Source organism: Beta vulgaris, chromosome 7 (assembly GCF_026745355.1).
Source record: "Beta vulgaris subsp. vulgaris cultivar EL10 chromosome 7, EL10.2, whole genome shotgun sequence".
In the NCBI taxonomy this organism is placed as follows: domain Eukaryota; kingdom Viridiplantae; phylum Streptophyta; class Magnoliopsida; order Caryophyllales; family Amaranthaceae; genus Beta; species Beta vulgaris.
Genome location: NC_079208.1, coordinates 34,954,774 through 34,980,078, shown reverse-complemented (window position 1 = coordinate 34,980,078; position 25,305 = coordinate 34,954,774).

The following is a 25,305-nucleotide window of genomic DNA, read 5'->3' as shown; positions in this document are numbered from 1 at the left end:
CCATATTTGTCCCAATAGACAACTAGACCAGATTAGCCCTTAAGGACCCCAGAATTGCCCCCATATGAGTCTCACCCAATCTCGCCAAGATCGCTGACCACTCATCATGAACGACCCGGTCTCACAGCCTATGAGACCCATGTTGCGCATTCACCCAAAGCCCAACTTATTACCCGTTGGAAATCAAATCGTCTTCACTGAACCGCAAACACACTAGCTCCACCTTAATCAAGACGAGCCAGTACCCTACCAGTTGCTCCAACTAGAGCCATTTGCACTTACATCTAAGTACCCAAAACATATCACCCTTGGCGCAGGGGAACTTCCGTCGAAGTTCTTCTATGCTCGCGCCGAAGCACTCCATCCCGTTCTCACTGGAATGCAGGCAACTCCTCCTGGAGTTCCAATCTAGCTACCTCTTGGTGACTTCTTGCAGAATCACCTCTCAACCCAACACTCCCTGGCAAAGACATGTCGCTCGAGACTCCATAGCTATAAGCTGGCACACAAGTATTGATAGAATCGAACCTTATCATACCAATCTGCTGGAGAGACCCTTGGTTGTTCTTCTTGATGACCCTTAGTTTCAACCAGTTGCGTAGAAGTTCCCACAAACTCTACCTCATTGTTGACACTCTCATCCTCAACCCAAGTAGTACTCCCAAACCCGGTTGTTGAACTCATTCCCGTTGACTCTGACCTCTCAACCTGTGAAGAAGCCCCCATAAGCTCCACCTCACACTCAAGACCATCACTTGTCAACTCAGAATGCAGCTTCAACTCAGAATAATCTCTAGCCAGTGACGTACCCTGCAAATCATACAAGTTACCCACACCTGACTTGGACAACCCAAAAATATTCACCTCTCCGACATACAGTGCAAAACCCACCATGTCTTCACAACCATCCCTTTGCGGAGAGTCCCCAAGGATTTCATACTGACCAGGAGCCAAGTTTGACTGACCCAACTTTGATGACGAAGAACCCAAAATTTCAGATTTAGATTGTGAGTGTTGACAGATTTCTCCCTGACGTGAACCACCACTCCAACCTAGAGTGCCTTTGTGCGCCACCTGTTTCTCAACATTATCACAAACATCCAATGTAGCAACCCCAGACTCAGATAACGTAGACCTTTGCAACACATACAATGTCTCCCGTTTAACCCCTTTCAGGATCATCTTCGAACCCCTATAGACATACAATCCTCCACCCCTCACCTTTGAAACTGAACCCTTTCTTGTCTAACAGACTAAGTGAAATCAGATTCTTTGTGACTTGTGGAACATGTCTAACATCATTCAAAGTACAGACTTTGCCATACCTCACTGTTGGCCATAGTAACACTTCCATCAACCTGTTTATAGTTCATAAACCACTCCCTGCGCGAACACATATGACAATACGCTCCAGAATCTAAAACCCACACATCCCTACAATGTGACTGGCTATTAGCTACTAGGGCCAGATCTTCCTCAGAATTACCTCCGCAGAACCTTCATTCTTGTCCTCCTGCTTCTTTTTCTTAGGACACTCCCTTTTCCAATGCCCCGTTCGTTACAGTAATTACAGACATCACTAGATTTAGGACCCCTAGAAGACGGTTTCCTGGATTTTCCCCCCGAATTCTCCTGTCCATTACTACTGGCTACTAATTCAGTAGCCTGATCGATTGTACCTGTACCAGACGCCTTATGACGAATCTCTCTAGTATGCAGAGCAGATCTTACTTCTTCTAACGACAGACCATCTTTCCCAACAATAAAAGAATCCATAAAATTCTCATATGATAGAGGCAAAGATACCAACAATATTAAAGCAGCATCCTCATCATCTACTTTAACATCAATATTTCTCAGATCTAGTAAGATAGTATTCAGTTTATCTAGATGATCCCTTAGAGGCATACCTTCCTGCATTTGCAGACCGAACAGACGTTGCTTCAAAAGCAACTTGTTAGTTAGAGATTTTGTCATATACAAACTCTCTAATTTCAACCACAGACCAGATGCGGTTTCCTCCTCCACGACTTCAGTGATTATGTCATCTTCCAGACACAACATAATCGTTGAATGAGCCTTCTCCTCCAGAACGGCCATCTCAGCGGTGACTGAATCCGTTGCTTTCTTTGCCAACGGTGCCCACAACCCCTGTTGCTTCAGTAAAGCCCGCATCTTGATCTGCCACAGACTAAAACTATTCCTCCCAGAAAATTTATCGATTTTGACATTCACCCCAGACATCTTTATCACACATATCGATCACCAAAGCTCTTGAACCAGTTTGTTATAACAGATGTAAGAGAGAAACAAATTATGAATGCAAAAAACGATAAAATCAGACACCAGATTTACGTGGTTCACCAATTTGGCTACATCCACGGCAGAGAGAGGGAGAATATTTTATTATGTGAGGATAACCAGATTACAGAGAGAAAAGAGACTAATACGGCTAATTCGTGGCTTAAAACCCTAAGATATAAATAACCTATTTATACCTACAACAGAAAACACGTTTTCGCGTTATTTCCTGTTCGCCCGACCCGCGCCCGCAGGGTGTACCCCGCTCCCGCAGCCAGCCATCCCCATTCACACGAAAGTTCTGCCCGCCCGCGGGGTCAAGCCTACGCCCGCGGGTTTCCGAGCTGTTGTGAATTTCGACGAACACCTTCTAAGCACAACAATTCAAGGTATCTTTTACAGTTGCCTTCCAAAATTCCAAAAGACATTTTTTGATTCATATGAGCCACAAAGGCAGTACAAAGTACAAAGAAGGGGAGGAGGGATTCGGACCTGTGACCTATCGTTCACAACACCTCAATCTTAACCACTAGGCCAGGACATCCTTGGTAAATTCCAAAAGGCATTAACAAGACTTTTGTAGCTTTGATACCAAAGGTGATTTCACCCTAAGTGGTCAACCATTTTCGCCCTATAAGTTTTTGTAATACTGTGTGTAAGATCATAGTCAAGAATTTAGTTTTAAGTTTAAAACCAGTGATGATGGATTTGATAGGACTAAGTCAAAATGCATTTGTTCCGGAACATAGCATGGCAGAAAATACTATCTTAATTCTTAAGGTATGAATTAATTACATGGCTCAATAAGCATGTTACAGGGAAAAAGTATTATCGGATGCTTAAAGTATATCTTATCAAGGTTTATCATCGTCTCCAATGGGATTTTGTAATTCGGGTTTTTACAGGTTACGGGGTTTCCTTAGGTTTGGATAAATTGGATTCACCAATGTATTTCAAGAGTGCAGTTCTCGCTGTTGGTAAATGGCGAACCAACTTCTTACTTTTCGCTTGTGGGAAGGTTAAGGCAAGGAGACCCTTTATCACTGTTTTAGTTTTTATTCATCTTGTGTATCGAGGTTTGGCTTGCAGAATACAAAGGGAACAAATGGATATTGAAAATAGAGGCATTAGAATAAGTTGCAACGAGCTAGAGATAAATCATCTTTTTTTTGCTAATGATGCATTGATTTTCTTCCAGGCATCTCCAGATTCTTGCAACAGCTTAAGGAACACTATTGATGAATTTTGTTCTCTCTCAGGTGATATGCATGGTGAGTTTTGAGAAGTCTTATGTCAAATTTAGTAGAAATACACCTTCCACTTTTGTTAGGTTTATGTGCAGACCTGTTATTTCCCTAGGAACACTACAAGAGGGGGGGTGAATTGTAGGTGTAGAAATAAACGTAACTTTTTGCGGAAATTAAAACTTAAACGAATAAACAAGCTAAAGGAACACAAGGGATTTTTACGAGGAAAAACTTCTTGGGCCCAACAAGAAGAAACAACCTCGACCACTAGGGATTTTAAATTCAACACTTTCACTAATTAGGCCAAACAACTTTGTTACAACCTAAATCTAACTCGAGCCACACCTTGAGTTCCTAAACTCAAGTTCCTGAGCCACTGTTCCCTTAACAGCAGTTCCTCTCAACTTCATTCGAAGTTTTCTCACACATACAAGCTTCACTCAAGCCTCTCTCTTACAGAACTTCACTCAAAGTTCCCTTACCCCAAAAACCAAAATACAATTGATCGAAATAAGCTTAGTGGAATTAGAGTAAGAAGGCAAAGAACAAATGGCTATTATGAGAAAATGAAGGCACTGACACTTAATTAATTAAACTCACTTAATTACTTAGTCATACACAATTTGGAACTTATCTAGACTTCTATATTTATAGTGTTAATCATGAAGAACGTGGGATTAAAACTAGAGTACATGTTTAGTCCATTAACCCATGATGTTCCTTCCCCTAAGGAACACGTTTTCACATCATGTCCCATGATCCCATGAACTATAAATGAACGTGGATATTTTTCAGCCATTACTCCTAAGTAATAGGAGTTCCTTGAGCTTTATCCGAAAATCAGGTTTTATAAAAATACTTTTTATCTTTAAAACTGAATTTTTAATCTTTAAGAAAATAATATCTTTTTAAACAAAATCTTTCTAACAACCGGATATTTATTTTCTTAATTTTCCGAAAAATAAAATCTTTTTCTTAAACAGATTTTCTTTTTTTAAAACTGATTTTATCATTTGAAATTAGATATAACCAATTTTCTATAATTTAGGCATGACTTACTCAAATATATTTTTAACCGTTTATATTGTTGGACGCCTAAGTCTAGTTCCTTTTATTAACTAAGTTCCTTTAACATATTTGTTTAGTGCCACTTAGTTTGTTCCTTACAAAGGAACAAACTCTCATTCTCAAATAGACTGCCACAGTTCCTTACCATTCTTTCTTTGTTCCTTTACATTGGAACTAGAAAATAAAACGCCTAGCTTCTATTCTTCTTGATCCAATCTTTGCTCCAGTATCAACATAGAAACTTCTTTACTTAGCCTTTGAAATCCTCTCTTGACTTCTTCATTGACTTCGTATTCTCCCAGTTCCTTTTATTGATACCTTAAACACCATACACTTAAATAACTCATTAGTTCACTACTTAGTTTGTTCCTTTGTTTCTTTGTCATTATCAAAACTAGGGTTCAACAATTTCCCCCTTTTTGATGATGACAACAAAGGTACAAACTAAGGAAAATAACAAATAATATAAGTGAATGATAATAAAAACATAAAGAAGAAAATGAAAAATAAAACACAATTATGTAAGTAACTGAATTTTGATTTTTCATTTACCTTAACCTATTTTTGATTTTTCATTTACCTTATCCATTTTTTAATTTTTTCAATTTTCAATTTTTTCTAAGTTTATGTACAGTTTGTTCCTTAAATCATTTTCCCCCTTTGTCATCCTCAAAAAGAATAGACTCTGCATGTATTGATGAATTGATTTAACACCTTAAGACCAATATACAAGCACCATTGATGGTTAAGTTAGAAAATCAAAGAGTAAACTTGCTCAAACATCAATCACATAATACTAGCCATTCCAAGGAAGAAATTATGCAAATCATTTAGAAACATAGACATTATAGCAAAAGTCATTGATTATATAGCACTTGTTCCATAACAAAACAAAGAAAGAAAAGAAAAAGGATTAAACAAAAGTTGTGTTCCTTGATTAAAGAAACAGGTACAACAAAAAAAACTAAGAAAGGGAAGGGGAGTGTTCCTCTACAACTTCTTCTTCAACCACATCCTCTAATTTCTTCATCACCACCCCATGATTGAGTCCAACCTGTTCCTTCAACTCCTCCAAGGCACGAGCCATAGAGTCCATCTTCTTTTGTTGCGCAACCACTGTATCACTCAAGCTCTTCATAAGACTTAACATTGTATCAGTTTTGGCATCCAAAGTCCAATGAAGATGATTATAAAACTTGATCATATGTTGAGCAGGAAGACAAACATCATTTACCCAGTTAGCATCATCCGGAGTATCCTGTTCCTTACCCTTGGAACTTGAGGCAGATGGGGGATTTTGTGGAGGAACTGGAGGGGTTAGAATGGAAGGTGCATCTGTTCCGGGAATAGAAACAGAAGGTGAAGGGTGATAAATGGGAGGAAGGAATGGTGGTGTGGGTGGAAGAGTTGTGGAGGTTGAAGCAAAAGGATTTGGGCCTTTTATTTCATCCTTCAACTGCTCAAAACTAGAAGGAACAGAGAAGGATGAAGGTGAAATGGAGGGCAATTTGGTGAAAGGAACAGAGAGTTTAGGAGATGGTGGTGGAGTAGGTTCCTTGAGAGTGGAGGGTTCCTGTTCCTCATTATCCGAAAGGACTAATGGAGAGTCCTCGTTGGAAGGAACAGAAACTTGAGCAATTTTTCTACGAGTGCTTTTCCTCACTCTCTGAGGAACAGAAGGTTTAGGCTTAATGGCAATGTGTTTGCGCCTCTTAGGTTTTGGTTCCTCCGGTTTAGGAACAGGGTCATCCAAGATAACGTCATTATCTTCTTCTAAGTCAAGTTTAGGCAGTTTTCTTTTTCCTGAGGAACTTGAAGCCATCCTCCCTTGAGTGAGTACACCTTCTTGGACAGACAAGCCAAGTCCATTTAGGGTTTTCTCATTCAAGATGTTCCCTTGTTTGACTCCTATTGTGGTCCAACCCGTAAGTCTTACTTCAAAGTGATGAAGTAAAGATGTTATCAAAGCACCGTACCCAATTACACAGTTGTTCTCAATACAGTGAGTTAAATGTTGAATGAAGAGGGAAGGGAAATTGATTTGTATGTGGTGGTCTAAGCAAAACAGTAACACATATTCAGGAGACCCACTTCATTCCTCTTTTCAGTTCGAGGAATGAGTGCTCTCCAAACCAAATTAAACAGCACTTTGTGAAGGGGAGAGAGTAGGTTATGGTTAAGTTTGTTTTGGCCAGCTGTTCCTCCAAAATATTCTAAGATTTTGTCTTGAGGAAAATTCGGAAAGGAAACAGTTCCTTTCCGTTTAAAGTACAAATCAGTTCCTTTGCAAGGAACTTCCCATACTTTGCCCAAAGTGGCTTGATTAAACCTTATTTTCTTTCCTCTAACCTCAGTTGTGCAAGTTCCATTAGTATTAACAAAGTTTGCACATAACTCATCCATTGCTAGAGGAACAAGAGCATTATTAAAGGCGAATTCAAACAAGAATTCCATGCCTTATTCCTTTAGAATGGAGGTTAATTCTTGAAATTCTACTTTATTAGCCCATTCTAAATCGACGCAAAAACCCAAAACATACCTAGATTCACTTCGTTCGACCCGTTTCTTGGAAGATGAAGAAACAGTTCCCTTGGAAGGAACAGGTGTGATTTCTTCTTCTTCCCCTTGAGATTGTTCTGGGGTTTCTTCTTCATCGTCTTCCCCAATTAACTTTCTTCTACGCATACTCCTTCTAGGAGATTCTAATTGCTGTTCCTCTATGGGGTTTTCTTGAATTATGTCGGTTTCAAGGGTTTTGGTTGGAGATGAAGTATTTTCCATTTTTGAAGTGTCGGCTGTTTTTTATGTGGGAAAAGGAGAGTTTCTTGAAGTTTTTACCATGATTTGTGAAGGTTTGGAGGTTTTTATGGAGTATCAAAGGGTGTGATGAGGTTTCGGCTATGGTGAAGATGAAGAGATTTGAGAGGAACACGGTTTCTTAGGATGAATTAAAGAAGGAAGTTTTGCATGTAATAGTAATTATGACACGCGGGAAAGAAATAAAGAAAAAAATAACAATAAAAATAAAAAAAGAAAATGAAAAGATAATAAGAACCAAGATTTAATTAAAACTGGTTCCCCTTATTTTTGGGATTTTTCGGATTTTTCGGATTTTTGTGAGTTTTAGTTTTTGAAAGAAAAAAATGCTAAGGAACTTGTGCTATAGGAACAACTAATGCTACATATCAATGTCCTTCATATCATGCATGTTTCTTAACCTTAGGAACAGTAAGGGGTAATTTTTATTAACCCTAACTCAAGCCTTAATTTTTCATATCTATCCCTTTGCAAAGGCTTAGTTAGTATATCAGCAATCTGATATCTGTTTGACAAAACTCAAGTTTAATCAAACCTTTTTCAACATTTTCTCTTAAAAAGTGATGTCTGATATGTATATGCTTTACTCTAGAATGATGCACTGGATCTTTAGATATACTATAGCACTTGTATTGTCACAATAAATAGGAACACATTCAAAGTTTATTCCATAGTCACTAAGTTGTTTTTTATCCAAAGCATTTGAGAGCAACATGCAGCAGCTGCTACATATTCTGCTTCAGCAGTGGATAAAGCAACTGTGTTTTGTTTCTTGGTACTCCAAGAAACTAAACTATGACCAAGGAATTGTGCCATACCTGAGGTGCTTTTCCTATTTACAAGATCTCCAGCATAATCTGCATCTGCATATCCTTTTAGTTCGAATGTATCACTTCTTGGATAGTAGAGTCCAAGATCATCTGTTCCTTTAAGATATCTAAGAATTCTCTTACAGCAGTGAGGTGAGACTCCTTTGGATTTGCTTGAAATCTAGCACACAAACCAACACTGAAAGCTATGTCTGGACGACTAGCAGTTAGATACAAAAGTGAACCAATCATTCCTCTATATTTTGTTTGATCAACACTTGTTCCTATGGAGTCTTCATCTAATCTAGTTGAAGTTCCCATAGGAGTGTGATTTATCTTTGAATTTTCGAGGCCATATTTCTTTAATAGTTCCTTTATGTATTTTTGTTGGTGAACAATTATACCTTTTCAGTTTGTTTGATTTGTAGTCCAAGAAAGAAATTTAACTCACCCATCATACTCATTTCAAATTCATTGCTCATGAGACTTGAGAATTCTTTGCACAATGTTTCATTAGTAGCTCCGAATATGATGTCATCAACATATATTTGAACAAGCAAAATATCAGTTCCTTTAGATTTTAGGAACAAGGTTTTATCAACCTTTCCTCTTTTAAAATTGTTTTCTAAAAGGAACTTTGATAATCTCTCATACCATGATCTAGGTGCTTGTTTTAACCCATAAAGAGCTTTATCAAGCTTGTAGACATGATTTGGGAGATTATTATTTTCAAACCAGGGGGTTGTTCAACATATACATCTTCGTTTAGATAGCCATTTAAAAATGCACACTTAACATCCATTTGATATAATTTAAATCCCATGTAAGCAGCAAATGCAATTAAAATTCTAATGGCTTCTAATCTAGCTACAGGAGCAAAGGTTTCTTCATAATCCATTCCTTCTTGTTGATTATAACCTTTTACTACAAGTCTAGCTTTGTTTCTTACAATGGTTCCATATTCATCTAGTTTGTTTCTAAACACCCATTTTAAGCCAATTACTTTTTGTTGTTTAGATGAGGAACTAGATGCCATACCTTGTTTCTTTCAAACTCATTTAATTCAGCTTGCATTGCAGTAATCCAATCAGAGTCAGTTAAGGCTTCTTCATGATTTCTTGGTTCCATCATTGATAGGAACGCATGAAATGCACAAAAGTTCCTTAACTGAGATCTAGTTTGCGTACCTTTGGATATGTCGCTGATTATGAGTTCCAAGGATGTGACTTTTGTAATCTCCAAGGTTTTGGTTGAAACTCTCTTATAGGAACATGTTGTTCCTCATGAGTTCCTTGAGTAGATGAGGAACTCTGCTCAGTTGTTCCTCTGTTAGCCTCGGTGGACTCAGTTCCTTCATTTAGAGGAACAGGAGCATCTTCTCCTCCTTGAGGAACAGGAACATCTTGATGTCATTATTTTCAAATTCCTCGTTCCTTTCCTCTTTCACTTCTTCTTCTTCTTGTGAATCTGGTTCCTTGACTTGGTTGTGCTAACCCTATCTCATAGTCATCAACCTGTATGCTTGGATTATATTTGTCAGATTCATCAAAGATTACATGAATGCTTTCTTCAACACACATAGTTCTTTTGTTATATACTCTATAAGCTTTACTATGTGAGGAGTATCCTAAAAATGTTGCTTCATCACTCCTTGCATCAAATTTTCCAAGATTATCTTTTCCATTATTATGCACATAACATTTGCACCAAATGTTCTAAAATAGGTGATATTTGGTTTCTTTCCAAAATAAAGTTCATAAGGAGTTTTATTAATGATAGGTCTCATCATGGCACGATTAATTATGTGACAAGCAGTATTAACAGCTTCAGCCCAAAAGTTCCTTGGAAGTTCACTAGCAATATAATGGTTCTAGACATTTCCTCCAAAGTTCTATTTTTCCTTTCTACAACACCATTTTGTTGTGGTGTTCTAGGGGCAGAAAAATTATGATCTAGGCCATTATCTCTGCTTAAGTCATCAAATTTATAATTTTCGAATTCCTTGCCATGATCTGATCTAATGTGCATTATTTTATATCCACTTAGGTTTTGAACTTTTTTAGCAAAGACAAGGAACTCATCATAAGTTTCATCTTTACTAGTGAGAAAAATAACCCAAGTGTACCTAGAGTAGTCATCTTTAATTACAAGTACATACCTCTTTCCACTTCTGCTTTGAATTCTCATGGGTCCACATAAGTCCATATGAATTAATTCTAATGGTTTAGTGGTACTTACAATCGTTTTAGATTTGAAAGAGGATCTTACTTGCTTACCTCGTGCACATGCATCACAAACTTGATCAATATGAAATTTTATGGATGGTAATCCTAAAACAAGATCTTTTGATCTAAGTTTCTCAAGTAATGAAAAGCTAGCATGTCCTAGACGCTTGTGCCAAGAAGTGAATCATCTTCAATAACACTAAGACAAGTTAAATTGATTTGAGGAACAAGGTCTAGATCCACAATGTATGTGTTCCCTTTCCTTGTTCCTTCCAAGATAACCTTCTTAGTTTTAATGTTGATGATCAAGCATTTTTCTTTATCAAATTTTACAGTATTTCCTTTGTCACAGAATTGAGAAATGCTTAATAGATTATGTTTTAGACCTTCAACTAAAAATACATTTTCAATGGAGTGTAATGGTGACTTACCGACCTTACCCATAGCAACTATGTTACCTTTCTTATTATCACCAAATGTTACACTTCCACCTTCATAGGTTGTGAGTGAGAGAAACTTGTTTTGTCTCCTGTCATGTGCTTGGAACAACCACTATCGAGATACCATGTGTTGTTCCCCCTCACTCCAACCTGCAAAAATCAACTAGTTGTTAGTTGAAGGAACCCCATCTTTCGTGGGTTCCTGTTCTTGACTAGGATTTGTTTTGACAACCCATTTTTTCTTACTTATTGTCACATTTTTCCCAATCATCTCAGATTTTAGTTGACATTGATTTATGTAATGACCTACCTTGCCACAATACATACAAAACTTTCACTAGGTAGATCAACATATTTCTTTGTCTTGTTCCTTTTCTTGTAGTTTTCAAAACCAAGACCTTCCTTCCTCTTGGTCTGTGGTTTCTCAATCCACTTAGGAACTTTCATGATTTTGCCTCTGTTCCTTGCAACAACCAGTTCCTTTTTAAGATTACAGATCTGTTCCTTTAAAATATTTTTCTCTTTATTCATTTTTTCAATCTCAGATCTGTATCCTTTCAAAGGGGTTGATCTTATATCAAAGGAACTCAGAACAGGGACAAATTCCTTCAAGTGTGAAATCTCTAAATTAATTAGATAATTTTCATTTTTCAAACTTTCATAACATTCTTTGATTTTTAGGTTTTTATCAAATAAGTCAAGAATCTTGTTTCGACATCTGTTCTCATTTTCTTAAGCCATTCTATGTGTTCCTTGCAGCTTTAAGGCTTGTTCCGTTTGTTACGTTTTTCACGTTCATCTCTACATTCAAGAATTGCATCATAAAGAAGATCATATATTTCAGCCTAGTTTTACCATCTAGTCTGACTCAAGCCATGTTGACTTACCTCAACTTTTTCTTCATCTTCTTTTTCGTCGTTTTGCCATGAGGCAAAGGTTTGCTGTTTCTTCAGTTGGTTGTTCCTCTTCTTCTTCCGTCTCTGAATCTCCCCAAGCAGCTATCATAGCTTTGCGCACATTTGCCTTAGAGAAAGGTGCTTTTGATTCTTTGTTCCTTTCAGCAAAGCGTTCCTTGTTCCTTTCTTTGGTTTTGTCATTTTCCCAAAGAGGACATTCCTTGATGAAGTGATCTGTACTTCCACATTTATGACAAGCAGCTTTGTTAGAAAATTTCTTAGTTTTACCTTTGAAGTTTCCATTCTTCATGTTCCTGTACATCTTTCGAAATTTTCGAACCATGAGGGCTGCTTCTTCTTCTTCTGAGTCCGAATCATCTTCATCATCTGCTTTGAGAGCAATTGATTTTGATTTGGAGCTTTCACCATATTCAGTATCAAGGTGAAGCTCATGAGTCATAAGTGACCCTGCCAGCTGTTCTAAGTTGAACTTAGTGAAGTCTTTTGTTTCTTGAAGAGCAATGACTTTAGCCATCCATCTGTCCTTAGGAAGACTCCTAAGAACCTTTCGAACCTGTTCCTCAGATGAAATAAACTTTCCAAGAGAAGCCAACTCATTAATAATGTTAGTAAAACGAGTAAACATGTCTCGGATGCTTTCTTTGGATTTCATGCAGAACAGTTCATATTGATTCATAAGTAAATCAATTTTCGATCTTTTAACTTCATTAGTTCCTTCGTGGGTTACTTCTAGTAAATCCCATATTTGCTTTGCGGATTTGCATCCCATGATCCTATTATGTTCATGGGGTCCAAGTCCACAATGCACAATTTAATAGCCATGGCATTTACTTCCATTTTTTCAAAATCAGATTTGTCATAATCAGAGAGGGGTTTTAGAGTTACCTCATTTTTGTCATTTGTAGTTGTGACTTCGAAATCACCAACTTCAATGACTCTCCATACCTGATAGTTTTCAGCTTTGATGAATATCTCCATGCGGTTCTTCCAATAGTTGTAGTACTTCCCATTGAACATAGGAGGCCTTTGAGTGGAATAACCTTCTTCAAGTTTCTCGGTGGTATTCATTGTTCCTTGGATCTTTTCTCAATAGGGTTTCCTATCTTACGTGAGTTCTAGCTCTGATACCAATTGTTATTTCCCTAGGAACACTACAAGAGGGGGGGTGAATTGTAGGTGTAGAAATAAACGTAACTTTTTGCGGAAATTAAAACTTAAACGAATAAACAAGCTAAAGGAACACAAGGGATTTTTACGAGGAAAAACTTCTTGGGCCCAACAAGAAGAAACAACCTCGACCACTAGGGATTTTAAACTCAACACTTTCACTAATTAGGCCAAACAACTTTGTTACAACCTAATTCTAACTCGAGCCACACCTTGAGTTCCTAAACTCAAGTTCCTGAGCCACTGTTCCCTTAACAGCAGTTCCTCTCAACTTCACTCGAAGTTTTCTCACACATACAAGCTTCACTCAAAGCCTTTCTCTTACAGAACTTCACTCAAAGTTCCCTTACCCCAAAAACCAAAATACAATTGATCGAAATAAGCTTAGTGGAATTAGAGTAAGAAGGCAAAGAACAAATGGCTATTATGAGAGAATGAAGGCACTGACACTTAATTAATTAAACTCACTTAATTACTTAGTCAGACACAATTTGGAACTTATCTAGACTTCTATATTTATAGTGTTAATCATGAAAAACGTGGGATTAAACTAGAGTACATGTTTAAGTCCATTAACCCATGATGTTCCTTCCCCTAAGGAACACGTTTTCACATCATGTCCCATGATCCCATGAACTATAAATGAACGTGGATATTTTCAGCCATTACTCCTAAGTAATAGGAGTTCCTTGAGCTTTATCCGAAAATCAGTTTTTAAAAATACTTTTTATCTTTAAAACTGAATTTTAATCTTTAAGAAAATAATATCTTTTAAAAAAATCTTTCTAACAACCGGATATTTATTTTCTTATTTTCCGAAAAATAAATCTTTTCTAAACAGATTTTCTTTTATAAACTGATTTTATCATTTGAAATTAGATATAACTAATTTCCTATAATTTAGGCATGACTTACTCAATATATTTTTAACCGTTATATTGTCACGCCTAAGTCTAGTTCCTTTTATTAACAAGTTCCTTTAACATATTTGTTAGTGCCACTTAGTTTGTTCCTTACAAAGGAACAAACTCTCATTCTCAAATAACTGCCACAGTTCCTTACCATTCTTTCTTTGTTCCTTTACATTGGAACTAGAAAATAAAACGCCTAGCTTCTATTCTTCTTGATCCAATGCTTGCTCCAGTATCAACATAGAAACTTCTTTACTTAGCCTTTGAAATCCTCTCTTGACTTCTTCATTGACTTCGTATTCTCCCAGTTCCTTTTATTGATACCTTAAACACCATACACTTAAATAACTCATTAGTTCACTACTTCTTTGTCATTATCAAAACTAGGGTTCAACAAGACCTTTGGGGTTTCCATGTAAAGATGTTCTTGATGAATATTTAGGATGTCCTGTGAAAGTTGATGGGAGACATACCTTGATCTTTAAAAGTTGGGTTGATAAGATAGCTAGAAGAATTAGCTCGTGGCAATATTCTTTAGTTTCTCAAGCAAGTAGATTAGTGTTGATATATTTTGTCTTGGGAACAATGCTTTATGACCTATGGCGGTTTATATGCTACCTCGGAAGTTATCGGGTTCGATGTTTGTTCGATTTTGGTGGGAAGGATGTAGGACAACAAAGTCGATTTACTGGAGGAGCAAGGAGCTATTACAAAAACACAAGTTTGAAGGGGGGTTGGTTTAAGAGATATTGCAAAGGTTAATGTATGTGGCCATAGTCTTTAAACAAGCTTGGCATATTCATATTCAACTCCAATCTCTATTATCAAAAGTGATTGGTTCTAAGTGTGTGGGGGTCCCTGATAACTAGAGTGGTGGAAGGAAATCCTTCTCGAGTGTGCTATTGGAGTATGAGAAGTATGCAAAGGGATGCGAGTGTAATTCAAGGGCGAGTTGCTCGCTTGGTGGCTAATGGGTCTAAAACATGGGTGTTGCAGCATTGTTAGGTAGGAGGACAATTACATATACTTCAGAAACATAATATCTCTTCTTGTGCTCCATGTCCTTTTCCTACTAAGGTTGAAGATTTGATTGGGAACAAGTGGATGGCGCCTTTGATCTGGTATTGGTTTCATCAATCAACTGCTAAGCGTAATTTAGCACTATAGCTTCCAAGAAATAATGGAGTAGATAGGGATTATTGGCAGCCTTCGGTCAATGGTGAGTACACAATCAAATATGGGTATTGGTGGCTACATACTCATGGGTAATTTGCGAACAGATTTTGGAATTTTTTTTGGGGGGGATTGCATCTTTTGCCTCGCTGGAAGGTGTTTATTTGGTGTATCCTTAATCGGGTGATACCTACAACATCTACGCTCGCTAGAAGAGGCATTAAAACCAAAGGCTTGTGTAAATTTGGATGCCAGGAAACGAAAACTCTTGAACACCTATTTCGAGACTGCTCTATTACAATACATGTCTGGAGAGCTTCGTCTTTAGGGATTAGGCTTCCTCAATATCCATCCCCTTCTTTGCAGGATTGGGTGCGTAATTTCTTGTTTTGTTTTATTTTTTTAAGCAGATATGCAACAAATGGAGCAAGCTCGTTTAATTAATCAGGTCGTGGCGACTTTGTGGAGTATATGGTGCCATAGAAATGATGTTTTGTTTAGAAAGGAAGCTACTAACCCAGTGGTAATTTTAAAACTTATTGAGTTCAATAGCAAACGAGGAGGTTGGAAGTTCAAGGAATTGGATGCTTCTCCTTCAAAGCCTCATATAGCTATCAAACAACAGGTCCCTGCTCGGTGGGTGCGGGGAGCTATTTCCAAGCCGATCTCAATGAAAAGTCACAACAACTTGTGATTTTAGTAGGTCCCACATTTCAATATTATTTAGGTGAAATTTCGCGTAAGGACGAAACGGACTTGAGGGACGTCGACAACTAGACTAGACGATTAAGACGAGATGGATCAAAGGGGAAACTCAAAGGGAAAAACACAAGAAATATTAATGCGGAAATGTAATAACACCCCAATAATTCCCTCTTTTCCCTTAAACCTCAAACTTCCATCATCATGGATCTTAAAATTGACTTCCTTACCTTACTTCATCTTCTCCTGAATCTTATCTAGGTGCTCATCTCCAACTTGACCCTCTTTGATCTCGTCAAAAATCGACAATCCTAATGATAAAGCGCTCAATCTTGCCTCACTCTCCCCAGGATTTAAGATTTCTAAGATAAGCCTTTGCATATCTCGACACAATCCCTCGGGAACTACTAAGGCACTCATGCTATGACTCAACTTTCTACTCTAGGAATCGGCAACTACATTTGCATTCCCTTCATGATATTGGATGTCTAGGTCATAGTCTTTAATTTACTCTAATCGTCTTCTCTCCCTCATATTGAGGTCTTTGTGGGTGAAAATGTACTTCAAACTCTTATGGTCGGTAAATATCTCACAGGTTGTCCCATAAAGGTAATATCTCCAAATTTTCAAGGCAAGCATGATAGCAGCTAACTCTAGATCATGGGTAGGGTAATTATCTTTATAAGGTTTCAACTGACGTGACACATACACGATTACCTTCCCATTCTGCTGTAACACACATCCCAAACCATTCTTTGAAGCATCACTATACACCTCAAATCCCTCATTTCCATCAGGCAGTGTCAAAACAAGTGTGGAGGTCAAACACTCTTTTTAAATCTGAAAAGCTTCTTCACACCTTTCACTCCACTCAAACTTTGACTCTTTCTTCATTAAGTTGGTCATTGGACTCGCTATTTTAGAGAAATCTCTCACAAATCTCCTATAATAGCCAGTTAGACCTAGAAAACTTCTAATGTCCGACACATTATTTGGAGTAGGCCACTCACTAACAGCTTGAATCTTAGCACGATCTACAGAGACTGCTCCTTCTTTAGACACATAGTGACCCAAAAATGCTACTTTCTCCAAACGAAACCCACACTTAGAGAACTTGACATACAATTAATTCTTCCTAAGAGTCTCCAATATGATCCTCAAGTGCTCATCATGCTCTACTTCATTTCTCGAATATATCAGAATATCATCAATGAATACCACCACTAACTTATCTAAGAAATCATGGAAAATCCTATTCATCAAACCCAAAATTATGGCAGGAGCATCAGATAGCCCAAACAGCATTATAGTGAACTCATAATGACCATAACGCGTCCTAAACGCAGTCTTAGGTGCATCCTTATCAGGTACTCTCAACTGGTGATACCACGAACGCAAATCGATCTTCGAGAACACGCTCGCTCCATTTAACTAATCAAATAGGTCATATATCCTAGGCAAAGGGTACTTGTTCTTGATGGTTACATTATTCAATTCCCTATAGTCGATATAAAACCTCATACTCCCATCCTTCTTTTTCATCAACAGTATAGGAGTTGCCCACGGTGATGCACTAGGCCTAATATAACCCTTATCCAGCAACTCTTACAATTGCATCTTCAACTCACTCATCTCAGGATGTGCCATTCTATAAGGTGCCTTAGATATCGGTGCAGTTCCCGGAACTAAATCTATAGTGAACTCGACAGCCCTAGCAGGTGGCATACCCAAAATCTCACTTGGAAATACATCCACAAACTCATTCACAATTGGAACATCCTCAATATTCACCCCAACCTCTTCATTCACATCCTGCACACTACAAAAAAATATCTCATACCCCTTCTTCATCAACTTCCTCACTTGCATTGTAGAAATAACCCCAAAGTTCTTAGGCTTCCCAAAACGTCTATATGAGGTCAACTTCCCCAAAGGATTTCTCGAAACTATTTTCTGAACTTCACAGTCTATCTTGGCCTTGTAAAATCCTAACCAATTCATCCCAAGAATAACATATAGGTATCTCAAATTGAATTCTATTAAATCAAAAGGAAATGCACATTATCCTATCTTCAGAGGCAAATTCCTAAACGACTTGGTACACCTTATGATCTCTCCAGTAGGTATACTAATGGGTAAATCAATCATCTCATAATCTTCTAACCCTAGACTCTCAATGACAGACGACGAAACAAAAAAAATAAGTCACCCTCAAATCAAACAATATTTTAGCGAGAACGAAGTTAATAGAAAAAGTACCATAAACTACGTCGGTAGTTCGTCCAGCTTTATTGCGACTCATCATGAACAATTTACATGGAGCCTTTTTCTACTTGTGGTTCTCACTAGCAGGCTTATTGTAGATCCCTTGGTTGTTCTGTGACCTTATAAGCTTAGATACTTGGTTTTCCAACTGGTTGAACCCAAATCTGATCTGACTACCACTCCCATTGTCAATTTGCTCTTTCTTTTGCTTAGCAAAGCACTCATATTCACTATGGCCCTTCTTTTGACAGTAGTTACAGGTCATTAAGTCTTCCTTGAAATCTCTACCATGATGGTTATTACTACACTTCTTATAGTGGTACACTCTCTCAGATTGACCGTTATTATTGTAGCCCTGATTATTCCTCCCTTGGAAATTCCCGTTTCTTTTCATGTTTCTTCTTGAAGTTCCCTTGATTCCCCCAGGCCCCAGCATTGAAATCTTTCCTTTTCTCGCCTACTACAACATTCTTTTTATCCTACCTCGACTGAAGACCATAAATGTGGGTGACTCTTCTATACACAATATCTAGAGATGAGAAAGTCTCACCCCCTAACCCTAGTTGAATTTCCTCAGTCAAACCTTGCTCAAACCTTTAAGCCTTTGACTCCTTAGTAGCTACTATTTCAGGTGCAAACCTCGACAGTGCTATGAACTTGCTGTAGTACTTGGAGATGGTCATACTCCCCATCCTAAGGCTGATAAACTCTTAGGCCTCCTGTTTCCTCATACATGCAGGGTAAAACTTCCCCCTTAAGGCAGTAACAAAAGAATCCCAATTAAATCCTTCCACAGCACTCAGTCTACCCCCCATTTTCACTCCACCACAAATCAGCCTCAGCCTTTAGGTACCAAACAGCTTGACCTACTCTCATACCCTCAGGACAGTTCACAGCCCCAAAGATTCTTTTCGAATTCCCCAATCCAATTCTCTAAGAAGGTAGGATCATCTTTCAACCTAAAGAACGATTGTATAACCTTGGCTAGTCTCTCAAACATGTCCCCAGTTGAATGGGGATGCTCAGCTCTTTACCGAGTCAATTTCTCCGCCAAGAGGCGAATAGCAGCAACTAAGTCGTTATTGTTGCTAGCCATTCTACTACGCGACCTGAAATTAATGTAACTCTACTTTAGGTTTCAATACATCATTTGTAGATCAACAAATAAGAATTCAATCACAACAAATAAATAGAAATATTTTCATTCGCGTGCCCAAAATAAATTCTTGCTCAATCGAATAAATAAATATTTGTCTTTGTTTCTCAAAATATGATTATAACAATTTTACTAAATCATAATACTATATTCTTCCTAAAACAAAGCAAAGGTACTATGAAATAAATTTAAACCGTTGCTAGACAAATTATCCAACATTATTCTTAAAATATAAATAAATAATCTAAGGTGAAACTGTAAGTGCAAGAGACACTCAAGAGGGGGGTGAATTGAGTGTTTGTCCGAACGTTGCAACTTTTTCGATTATTATAAGAACTGTAAAGAAACAGTTCTCTGGCAGCGGAAATAAAAACAATGAATAAGCAACACAAGGATTTAACGAGGTTCGACTTCAAATAAGTCTACGTCGTCCACTCACTCACTCTTTTATTAATCAACTCAGAATAACAAAAGAATTACACTCAATCACTTATGCACCTATGCACAAGATGATTCCCCAACTTCCACCTCTGGAAGTTCGACTCAACCACCAACTATGATGGTTCAAATGAAATTGATCCCTGATCAACTTCCCCAGCGACCTGATCTCACAGGATGCTCAAATACAACAAGTTTTTCTCTCACGAGCAAAAAACAACCTTAAATGCTTAGAATGAGAGTAGTTTAATATCTATGTGGTATTAGGGTTTATGCTAGGTTTGAATACTGGAGTAAGAATACTGTTGCTGAGAGAATCCTCAATAATTATCGTGCAAAAGCTTGATGTTTGAATGCTAGTAGAACTTCTTAAATAAGCCTTTGGTAAGTAAGTGTTACATGATATTATGGGAGTATACTTTCCTCGGAAGTATGGAAATTATTCCAAGGAAAATATACTCAGTATAATATCATATAACACACTTACCATACTTAAGAAATCTTGCTCGCATAACAAACCATGCATCCGTGTATTTTGAAAATCAATTTTACGCTGAAAGAAACTTTCCTAAAATACGAATGCATGAAGTAAATCTTAGAGGACTGGTTCAGATCTATTCCCAGATTGTTCCAATCAACCAAGTTTTACTTGTAGTTGTGTATGACAAGTATCCGATGTTTCTTGTCATCCACAACTACCTCATCTCTCTAGTTTCAAACCTTTATAGTGCATTAAAACCTTTATACCACTTACATTGCATCTAAGACCTAAAAGCTACAACTTGATCTTGGTCTTCATGCAATTCTTCAAGACTTGGCTTCACTAGCTTCGTCTTTCCATCCATTGAACTCGTACGTCAACAGAAACATGCATGCAATATAATAGTTCAATGTGGTTTGTCATCATTCAAAACTCAAAATAGGGAACATAACAAATTCCCCCTTTTTGATGATGACAAACCCTGAAGTTCCCCCTACAAATAATGTCATTAGTTTTGAGAATTTTTTTTCAACCAAATTGAATTCTTAAGATAAGAACTCAAGGCACTGGTCTCGTACTGTTCCTGCAGATTAAGCATCATTTACAAGTACACCAGTTCACAAATAACTGACAGTAGTTTAAGAAAGAGTTTCTAAGTACCATAGGTAAATACTGATTAGACTCAGAGCTCTTAGACTTAAACATGCATCCGCAAGAAGAATATCAGTAGTGTTCAGACTTATTTCTAAGTCATTAGGGTGAAAAGAAGTAAAGTGCTTTAAATACACTCAAATCCAAACCACTTCTGGTCTGTCACCATTAACAAGGCGCTCTGCCTTGTTCTAGTTGCTGCAACACACACAAGTTATAGCACCAGATCTACTTCCCCCTGATGATTAGGTGGAAAAGATCACTGAACTTCACACCTGCTTCCCCCTTTTAGCATCATCAAAATAAATCAAGGGTACACAATCAAACGAACATAAAACAAGCAGTAGATAACTACTAATTCAAGCCAGATAGATAGCTCAAACAGCATTCTAGGGATGCTGATGCTACCAAAGTTCCTGCAGAGTACCAAAAGCTACTTGTCCTAATTAAGAGTTATTACAGACCAGTAGTAGACCAAATTACAAAGGAGTAAATGTTTATGTAATTTGGGAATGGGTTAAACAGATATAAAGTTTTAAGAAAAGAGGGGTTAGCAACAAAAGATAGTAAGAAGAAAAGAGAATGAATTAATCAGCTCTAGAGTCATTGTCAGTCCCATCATCCTCGTCCTCCTCAAGGTTCTCTGAAGCATTTTCTTCATGTGCTTCCTCCTCCTCTTCTTCTTGCTCTTCCTTCTCTTCTTCTGCCTCCTCCTCTTCATCATCTTCATCACCAGTAGCATGGGATGACGCATCCTTTTCCTCAGAATCCTCTCGACCCTGAATACCAGCCCTGTCAAGGCAAACCTCAACTCTCTTGTAGGATTCCTGAAGAGCAGTGCAAAGCTGAGTGACACTATTCAGCATATTCTGCATCATCTGATTCTGGTCACTCAACTGCTTCACCAAGGCATAAGTAGCCTGAACTGATTCATTACTGGTCCCCGCACCAATAACATCATCCTTTGCTGCACTTTTCATTTCCAGAACACCTCCTGCATATGACATGCCCTTCTGACCTATAATCTGATTCGTATGGTGAGACATGGTGCCATAGTCTCCCATCATATGAATTTTCCAATGAGTGAACACTAAGGTCAGCCATCCTCCATAGGGCAGTGCATGCTTGGCCTTTTCCACACAGCAGATCATGTGACCCAAAATCATAGCAGAGAGATTGACGGGAATATATTCCATGAGACAGTAAATAAGGACACTGTCCATTAACCTAACACTCATGCGTCCCTGGGCTCTGGGAAACACAATCTTTGAGGCTATGGTATGAAAGATCCGCATGATGGGCTCCTTTAGATGGCCAATGAGGTACCCCTGCTTAGGCGCAGAAAACCCAACTCTTTGCAACAGAAAACCCAACCAGTGTAGACCTATCCCTCAAATCATATAAAGGCGCAGGGGTAATAGACTTACTTTTCTTGGGTTTAGAACCCTCAGCAGCAGCAGTAGCAGACACCTTCCTCTTTTTGTCAGCAGGGAACCGGTCTGGTTCTGGTTCCTGCTCCATGATCTCTTTGCCTTTAGAAGATTCAGCACTCAACCTGGCAACCGTCTTGATCTTAGGGCCCTTGCTAGCACCAGCCTTAACCCCTTCCTTCTTAGAAACTTCCCCCTCAACATCAGCATCGGCCTTCTTTTTTAATTTCTCCACTGGTTTGGGTGAAATTGTAGGGGTAGAGATTTTGGACTTGGTTGTTTTGACTGGTGGTTTTGAGGGAATGGGTTTGGTAACCGTCTTCTCAACAGACTTAACCGCTTTTGATGGCGGTTTCTTGGCGGCAACCTTCTTTGCCTTTTCAACTACAACATCCTCCTTCTCAACTTCTTCTCTCCAACTCCTGATTTTCCGGTGTTGACTCACCCACTGGTTCCGACTCCTTTTCAGATTCTGACTCCTCTATCTTCTCCGACTCCTCTGGCTTAGACTCCTCAACCGATTTTGGAGAGAGAGCCTTTGATTTTGGTGTGACAGGATTTTTGGGAGTGGTGGTTTTTGTAATTTTGGTGGTAGCAGGTTTGGTGGGTTTGGCGATTTATGTGGAAGTAACTGCTTTTGTGGTGGTTTTTGGTGTGGTTGATTTTGAAGTGATGGATTTTGCAGGGGCTGGCTTCTTTGAAGACTCACGTATCAGAGGTACTTCTTCTTCTTCTTCAATCTCCTCTTCTACAATCGGATCAAACACTTTCGTTGCTTGCTTTGTTTCAATTTCAAGAGATTCTTCAACCTCCTTTTCAACCAACCTTGAACTCCTTCTTTTTGACATGATGAGACTGAATTTAGTCTGTTGTGAGCACTTGAGAACAAGAAAAGAAAACTTAACAATTTGTGTTTCAAGAATTCGAGAAAGAAAAGAGTAGAAGAAAGTAGGGTTTGATCGAAAGAAAGAACGCAACTAAAGAAAACAAAAGCAAGAAAATCTCTGATCAAAGATAATGAGAGAGAAATAAGGAAAGTATGATCACGTGCAAGAATATATATAAGAAGGTAAGAAAAAAAATCAAACGGATATATCCGTTCATCGCAAACTGCAGTTGCCTTAATTACAACCGTCACTTCATTTATTTTCCTAATTTGAAATTTGAAAAATAAACCAAGTATTCAGAGATAACCGCTCAAGATCTGGTTCCCAAGTGGTCTGCAACTGGTCTGTGCCAACTTACCTTTTAAGACTTATGCTTAAGTACCCAAGTACTAAGATGATCAGTTCAGCATCGCATAAGAACTTTGTAAGCCCTAAAATGACCAAAAAAAATATGTACAGCAGAAATATATACACAAATGACATCATTTGACAGCCAAAGGGAAAGTCAAGACCTAAGAGCTCATTGTCTAATCTTAATCATACCCAACAAGGTACGAAGCTTGATGAACACTTCTCTGCTCAAAGGTTTTGTAAATATGTCAGCCAATTGATCTTCTGACCTGCAAAACTCCAACTCAACATTACCTTTTTCAACATTGTCCCTTAGAAAATGATGCCTTATCTCAATATGCTTGGTTTTAGAATGCTGGACAGGTTTTTCGAAATATTGATTGCACTTGTGTTATCACATAAAATCGGAACACTTCCGAAACAGACCCCAAAATCCTTTAGTTGTGACTTTATCCACAAGAGTTGAGCACAGCACAAAGCAGCAACAATGTACTCAGACTCAGCTGTGGATAATGCTACAGAATTTTGTTTCTTAGATCCCCAGAAATGAGACAAGAACCTAAGAAGTGGGCCATTCCAGAAGTACTTTTCCTGTCCACAATAAAACCAGCAAAGTCAGCATCTGGTATCCAATGAGGCTCATGCTGCTGCCCTTTGGATACCACAAACACAAATCATCAGTCCATTGAGATATCTAAGAATCCTTTTAACACCTTTAGGTGAGATTCTTTAGGGTTGCTTTGAAATCTCGCACACAACCCTACTGAAAACACTATATCTGGCCTACTGGCTGTTAAGTAAAGCAATGAGCCAATCATACCTCTGTATAGCGTGCCCTCAACATCCTTTCCCTTCTCATCAAGGCTCAATTTTGTAGAAGTTGGAATAGGTGTTTCATAGGACTTGCTATCTTGCAGACCATACCTCTTCAGCAGCTCCTTGAGGTATTTCTGTTGATGGATCATGATTCCATCTTTGGTTGCTTGATTTGAAGACCAAGGAAGAATCCAAGCTCTCCCATCATACTCATCTCAAATTCGCTCTTCATCAAATCTGCAAACTCTTTACACAAATCAGGATTAGTAGCTCCAAACAAAATATCATCAACATATATTTGGACCACTAACAGATCAGTTCCCCTTTCTTTCAAGAATAGTGTCTTGTCAACTGATCCTCTCTTATAACCATTTTCTAAAAGAAAACTGGAAAGTCTCTCATACCAAGCTCTGGAGCTTGTTTGAGACCATAGAGAGCTTATCGAGTTTAAAAACATGATTTGGCAAATCACTATCCTCAAAGCCAGGGGGCTGCTTTACATAAACATCTTCTTTCAAATAGCCATTAAGAAAGGCTGTCTTAACGTCCATTTGAAAGAGTTTAAAATTCATTTGAGCAGCAAATGCAATTAATATCCTGATAGCTTCAAGCCTGGCTACTGGAGCAAAGGTTTCATCATAATCAATTCCTTCCTGTTGATTAAACCCTTGAACCACTAGCCTAGCTTTGTTTCTGACTATAATTCCTGAATCGTCCAATTTGTTCCTGAACACCCATTTGTTCCAATAACAGACATGTTCTCCGTCCTGGTTCAAGATGCCATACTTGATTTCTCTCAAACTGATTGAGTTCATCTTGCATGGCTAGAACCCAATCTGGATACGTTAAAGCAACCTTATAATCAGTATGTTCAACACTTGATAAGAAGGAATAGAATGCACAAAAGTTTTGCAAAGTAGAGTTCCTTGTCTGCACCCCTTGTTAATGTCACTAATGATTAGATCAGTGGGGTGAGAGGACTTGTACTTAAAAGATTTGTTCATATCAATGTTTCATTTGTGCCTTCTAATGTTGAACCTGTTCCTGTACTGG